The sequence below is a fragment of the Canis lupus genome, chromosome 3 (assembly GCF_011100685.1).
Source record: "Canis lupus familiaris isolate Mischka breed German Shepherd chromosome 3, alternate assembly UU_Cfam_GSD_1.0, whole genome shotgun sequence".
Taxonomy (NCBI): Eukaryota; Metazoa; Chordata; class Mammalia; order Carnivora; family Canidae; genus Canis; species Canis lupus.
The window spans coordinates 13804187-13811199 of NC_049224.1; the positions used below are offsets into that span (position 1 = coordinate 13804187).

Genomic DNA, 7013 nt, shown 5'->3' on the forward strand with positions numbered 1-7013 from the left:
AGCTAGGTGGGAGCTTGGTTGGTCAAAGTTGGAAAAGAGATTTGAGATTGGATGCTCCCCATACTAAAGACCACCCCATGGAAGAAAGAAGCACAAAGAGAACAAAGAGGCATTGGAAGGCACTGCCTCTGATCTAGAACTTCCAGTCTATTAGAGATGTGATGTACACAGAGAATGACCCGAGGGCAAATTTTTTTTTTAAGATTTTATTTATTTATTAGAGAGAGAGCACAAGCAGGAAGAGTGGCAGGCAGAGAAAGAGGGAGAAGCAGACTCCCCTCGGAGCAGGGAGCCCCATGTGGGACTTGATCCCAGGACCCCAAGATCATGACCTGAGCCAAAGGCACACATTTAACTTACAGAGCCACCCAGGCACCCTTCAAGAACAATTTTTAAGTTTCGGAAGCACGATGACATACCATAAAACGACATCTCCTAGGGAGACAAGACTTCATTCCTAAAGTGATTTCCAATAAGGTCTTGAGAGAACAGCAAAGAAGATGGGAGAAAAGATAGGGTGGGGGCAGCTGACAAGGTATGTTCTCCAAACTTGGGCTCTGAGGACACGAAACAAAATAATGAGAAGAGGGTTGGACAAGAAATTTACAGTGTTGTTTATTTTGATGTTTTAAGTTTCATGACTTTATGGGCAAGAAGGGGAAATGACTCCTCTGTCTCTTCATGACCTTAGCTAGTGGAAAAAAGCCTTCACATTGTGAAAGCTGGGTTTTGTTTTGTTTTGTTTTTTACTGTTTTTGCTTTTTTTCTCTCTCTCTCTTTTTTTCTATTTCTAAAGAGCTTATTCCTAATGTGTATTTCATTTCCAACCAACACCCTCTCTATGTCAGATGAGGTGATAAAATTTATAATTATAGAGAAGCAAAGCTGTGACTCAGCTCTTTCACCACGCAGCCTTGCCCACAGACGCGGGGCTTTGGGAACTCCAGCTGGCCTGAAAGCAGCAGCAAGGAGAGGGGACGGTGGAAAAAATGCAGTATGAATACTTGCTGTACCCATTCCCTCTTGCTTTACCCCAGAATATATCCTTCTTCTGCTTCAGCATTAAGAAAGCTAATTAACAAAACTTGTCATTCTGAAAGCTAAGCTATCTGCAAAACCCTGTTTTCTGAAAAACCAGATTTTTTTCCCCAAATAATTGTCCCAATGAGGCAAGCTATGGGACAATTCCTGGGCTTTCCACACTGAGTAGCCATCAGTTTTATCAGGGGCATCTGGGAATCTGCGTGAGTCAGTAAAACATGGCCATGGATACTTGAGCAACCATGGAGAATGAGACACTAAAAATACAGACAGGAAATCTCCGCCACACAAACAATTCCCAGGAAGGGAAAGGGGGCGAGTGATAAAAGCCTGGCTCACATGCCACACACCTCTCAAATTACATAAAACCAGTTCTGTCAACCTGAGAATGCCAAACAATATTCCAGCCAGCCTCTTGGCCAGCGTGTTTCACAAATGTTGGACCCATCAGATACTAGCACTCAGAGAAGAACACTCACCTGAGCACTGGGGGACGTGGCCAGGGTCTTGGCCCTCTTGACTTGTAGGAGACGCCTCACCTCAGCCCTTCCGAAAATGGAATGAGGCACATATCAGGCCTGCACCTGGTCTTCCCCACTCACCTCACAAAGGGCATGAGGTGTTTAAAGGCATGAGCTGCCAGCTGGAATCTTCAGTACACCTGTGATATATACCATGGTCTTAAAAAAAATTCACATAAGCCCTCTACAAGTCCTAGCTTCACATTCTCCAAAATGATGTGAATTCACCCTATTTATTCTACAAAGGCCACGTAGTAAAAACGCCACACCAACGCATGGTTCTTTGTGTGAATACCTGTTATTTTCTGGCCTTGTTCTTATCTACTGCCCTGATAAATCAGGATCAATCCTCATCTCTTAGCAAAGTTCCCATTTGCATTTGTTACCTCTCCCACATAACACACACACAAAAACTTCACAAACTTATAAAGAATCCGAATTCTTTCATTTTCAACTCCAAAACATGTCTCTGAGTGAGCAAGAACAGGATAGAATTTACATCACAAGCTAAGAATTACTCACGACACTGCATATATCCACGAGAATATACTACACATACAAGCATCATTCTTCGTGTGTGCCCTAAGGGGTGGGAATGGGGGTGAGTTTATTTGAAATAAGCTAAATAAACTCTGCTGGACTTGGTTTTCAAAGTGTTTATGCTTTTGTTTGCTGACTCACCTGAAACCTCCATGTCCTTGTGCCTGAGAAGTGCTCAGTGCTTATACTCACACCCTTCCTGTGGACCCCCACCCAAGTCCACTAAAGCCAAAGTCCATGGGACAGAACCCCTCCCCCCCCCTCCCATGAGCCCTGGAAGGAAAAGGGCAATCTAGAGAAACCACAGATTCCCTACCTTCTCCAGGCTCCAAAGATCATTTTTCTCAGCAAAAACCTACAGGAACCAAAAATAAAAAACCAGAAGCAATACATAACTACAAACACAAAAACTTTAATGAGACATAGAGACTTCTGTAGGAGAAGCCTTAGGGGAAAGATTGAGATTCGTGATTTCACAGGGTGTAAAAGGGGATCGGACACCTATAGGAAAAATCCTGGAGAAACAACTAGCCAAGGCCAGGAATGAGGATGTGGGGAACTTCTCCCAAATCTATTTCCCTCTGAATGTGGGAGAAGAGTCAGAGGAACACGCTGGCGAGAGGCAGGTAAGAGAACCCCCTTTGTATGGCTACCCCAGTACTTCAAGGCCAGGCCAGCTGCTGCTCCCCGCCGGGCTCTTGCAGGTGAAAGCCTTTCCGGTTCCCCCCTCCTGGCAAGTTACCAAATTCTCTCTTCAGGTGCTTCTCCTGATGTGAGCCCAGGGCATCATTCACACTCCCTGTTCACTTAACTCAAACCCTTCTCAGACCTTCCAGATCTGTTCTCTCTCCAATTCGAACCCCATCTTGCGTCTCTTCCCCCCATACCAAAATTCTGCTATAATCCTTAGAACAGGGCAGCCTGGGTGGCTCAGCAGTTGGGCACCTGCCTTTGGCCCAGGGCATGATCCTGGAGTCCCAGGATCAAGTCCCACGTCAGGCTCCCTGCATGGAGCCTGCTTCTCCCTCTGCCTGTGTCTCAGCCATTCTCTCTCTGTGTGTCTCTCATGAATAAATAAATAAAATCTTAAAAAAAAAAATCCTTAGAACAGATCAACTCCAGTCATCTCCATTTTTTTCTAGGTGCTGGAGGGGGTGGACAACAACTCTGGGCAGGTCCCCTCAGTACACCCCCTCCTCACTGCATTTCTTGCTCCCCTCAGACCAAGTCACCGCTGCAAGAACAACCCCCTCCTGGGCTTCCCTCCAGGATAACATTTTACAAGTTTCCCTTGAATTTCTAAAGGGCGCGCTCTGGGACGCATAAATAATATACCAGGCAAACCTACTTTCGGAGCTTAGGGCGACGACGACAACAACAACAACAACATCTCAGAATACAAATCTGTCACGAGTGGGTTTATAAAGATAAAAGTGCTCCTGAGATAGTGCAGTCTCTTGAGCGAGCACAAATAGAGCTGGTGCCCCGGGGTCAAGCGCGGGCCCAAAGCGCGGGCCGCCGTGGACACAAAGAGCGTCTGAGGCGTCGCAGCGACCCCTGGGGCCCGGAGACGGGCCCGACCCGGCGGGGAGGCGGCCGGAGGACGCTTCGCTCGGCCCTGGGCGCCCCGCGGGCCTCGAGCCTCTGACGGAGGCCCCAGGGCCGCCGCCTCCCGGGAGCCTGGGCCGCGCGGTGCGCAGCGCCCCCTGCCGGGCGCCCCCTCACGCAGCGCGGGCCCGCGGCGGCGGCAGGAGCAGCAACGCCCGGTCGGTGGCCCCCGCCCTCGAGGGCACTCGCGACCCCCTCTTCCCTGCAGAGCGCGCGGTGTCCAGGTATACGGGGGGCGGGGGGGCGCCGGGGGTCAGGGGGGCGCCCAGGGGGGCCTCTTAAAGGGAGGAGGGTGTCACGGTCGCCCCCGCCCGTGCCGGCTGCGCAGCGAGTTCCCAGCTGACAGACCCGCCGCGAACGCGCCCGTTTAACCTCCTGCCCCGTGCACGTCGCTAGAGGTCGCGGCCCGGCTCCCCCGAGGAATCGCTCAGAACCTGCCCACGTCGCGGGAGGACAGCAAACGAAGGCGTTTTCCCCGCTTTCGAAAGACTTCGCCCCCACGGAAGCAAAGCCTCGCCGTCCGTCCGTGGGCGGCGGGGTGGAGGCCGCGACCCGGGGCCGAGAAATCCAAGAAACGGGAACTCCCACCTCGGAAAACTCCGGCGGACCTGGGAACCTGGCGCGTGGGCCCCCGTCGCCTGCTCCTTGGCTCTTCGGAGCCAGGCGCGCGCGTGGCACAATTATGAGGTGACTTTCCCTCCCTCGGAGGTCCGCGACCTGAAGCCGTGGGCACTTGTGGCGGCAGGAGGCCTGCAAGACCTGAGCAGAGGCGCTCCCGGGGAAGGCTGCCCCCTCGCCGTGTGGAAGCGATTGCGGACAGCCCTGGGGATCCAGTGACCCACAGACCGAGCCTCCGGGACTTTCCAGGCGGCCGCAGAATCCAGGCAGCAGCGTGGTGAGGCCCTACTATGCCGGGCGGCAGGCTAAGTGCCTCTTCTTTCCTCATCTGGTGCCCACTAGGGCCCTAGAAGAGCCGGCACTCTGCTTAGCCCTGCTTTACACAAGTGGAAACTGAGGCCCAGAGAGTTTAAGCGGCCTGAGGTATGAGGACAGGACCCAAACCCAAGTCTCTGTGGCCCAGAGAGGGCGCTCCTGATGCTCGCTGCTTCCCAGCTGGTAGCTACGCCTTGCTAGGCCGTGAACTATAGTATATTTTACTTGTTATTTCAAGGCCGAAATGACTCATCAGCCACATGACTACACCACCCATTTTCACTGACCCCTCGAGTATGAAAGCAGGGCTTGAAGAGCTTTCGTTCACTTTGTTTGGAGCCAGGATGACAGACCAAGAGTGGTTGGAACACACAGTGCTAGGTCAGAGGTCAGGGGACAGACCTGGGCTCCCGGGGCAAAAACAAACAAGGCTCTGGGTGCCATGGTGGGGGGCGGGGGGCACAGGCTGGGGGTTGCGCGCGTGCCTTGGACCAGATATGAAAGGTGGCTTGCCCCATCCTGGGCAGCTGGGGCGGGTGAGGGAAACGCCGTCCTGGATCCAGCTTCCAGTTTGCCACATACCAGCTGTGAGCCTGTGGCACAGCCGTGAAGGGCAGCCTGTGGCAGCACCGTCTCTTGAGAACTTCAGATCCGACCAGAGCTTCTCACTGTGAAGTGGCGATAATGACATCCACGCGAAATTTTTGTCAGGAAACGTGACTCAGGGTGGGAGAAAGTGCTGTTATTCTCCAGGGTCCTTTTTTCCTTTTTTTTTTTTTTTTTTTTTTTTAGGTTTTATTTATTTATTCATGAGAGACACAGAGAGGCAGAGACATGGCAGAAGGAGAAGCAGGCTCCATGCAGAGAGCCCGACACGGGACTCGATCCCAGGACCCCAGGATCACGACCTGAACCGAAGGCAGATGCTCAATCACGGAGCCACCCAGGCGCCGCAGGACTCCAGGGTTCTGCAGATATAGCTGGAGGGTTATCAATTTCACATTAAAAACAAAAACAAACAAATGTATTAATTTTGGCATGCACTTTTATGAGAAATAGTAAACAGATATTATCTGTGGAGTCTCTCGCCCTCTGATAAAAACTTTTGGACAGTTACAAAGTTTGAGGTTTCTGAGAGGCAGCGTGACCTGCCCAGTACCCAGAGTGACATGTTGACCAAAGCCATCCCACACAGCCCAAGTTCACTTCTACCAACAGCAGCGCTACTGTCCCTATTGGGCCAACCAGCCCTGAGAGCAAAGAGCAAGTAGTGCCAGGTTTACATATAGAGGCTGCGAGGAGCGCAGGAGGGAGGAAGGCGAGAGAGGAGTGAATCCTGGAGCCCAGGCCTCCTTTTTTTTTTTTTTTAAAGATTTTATTTATTCATGAGAGACATAGAGGCAGAGACACAGGCAGAGGGAGAAGCAGGCTCCATGCAGGGATCAGCCCGACGTGGGACTCGATCCTGGGTCTCCAGGATCAGGCCCTGGGCTGAAGGCGGCGATAAACCGCTGAGCCACCCGGGCTGCCCGAGCCCAGGCCTCCTGTGAAAGCAGGGCGCCAAGGGCCCTCCAGCATCTTTCTTCCTGGCCTCCTGAGAAGGCCCATCCTCCCCCCGCGGCGAAGGGCAGAAGGACACTGGCACTCTGGGTGGCACAGGCCTCAAGCCTTCAGACAAAGGCCTTCTGTCTAGGAGGTGCTGGGAGACGCCACACAACACATTTCTTTCTAAATTGATTGTTTTTCCTAAAAGCTATCTAAGTCCTGGAAAGCCATTTCCATGAGCTGATTTTAAAATACCTTATTATGATATGTGAAAAACAGTCAACAGCCTGGGTGTCTAGCATTAGGGGAATGGCCAAGGACAGGCTGGGGTATTCCGTGACGTCCATGGGAGTTCATGAACACACAGAGAAGTGCCCTAAGGTAAAGGAAGGCTTGGGTGGGGCTCTAACAGAAAAGCAGAGAAAGAAGCTGCAGGCAGAAGTGTCTTCTGGTGGCATCTGATCAGAGATGAGCCTAAGGGTGTGATGCAGTAGTGACGGATACGTGGTCTTTTGCATTTGTCAAAACCCACGGAACTGTATAACACAACGATAAACCTTAATATAAAAAAGGGATTTCAGCTAATAATAGTGTTTAGGGGCACCTGGGTGGCTCAGCCGGTTAAGCAGCTGCCTTCGGCTCAGGTCATGATCTCAGGGTCCTGGGATCGAGCCCCAACATCGGGCTCCCTGCTCAGCAGGGAGTCTGCTTCTCCTTCTCCCCCTTTCCCTGCTCATGCTCTCTCTCGCTCACTCTCTCAGAAAAATAAATAAAATCTTTTTTTTAAAGAGCATTTAAATATTGGCTCATCACTTATAACAGCTG

The 7013-nt window shown here is 51.6% G+C and overlaps 2 long non-coding RNA genes across 3 annotated transcripts; one reads left to right on the forward strand and one right to left on the reverse strand.

Annotated features, from left to right (window-relative positions):
• Nucleotides 1-295: 295 nt before the first annotated feature.
• On the reverse strand, nt 296-3719 carry LOC111095348. 2 transcript variants are annotated; one of them, XR_005356295.1, is made up of 4 exons: nt 3451-3719; nt 2419-2457; nt 1521-1702; nt 296-557 (listed from the first exon to the last, which is right to left on the reverse strand). It is a non-coding gene; the product is annotated as an uncharacterized LOC111095348 (long non-coding RNA). The 2 variants fall into 2 exon arrangements; XR_005356294.1 differs by having other exon boundaries at nt 296-1702.
• An 88-nt stretch (nt 3720-3807) lies between these two features.
• On the forward strand, nt 3808-5670 carry LOC119871101. Its single transcript, XR_005356656.1, has 2 exons — nt 3808-3934; nt 5436-5670. It is a non-coding gene; the product is annotated as an uncharacterized LOC119871101 (long non-coding RNA).
• Nucleotides 5671-7013: the final 1343 nt, after the last annotated feature.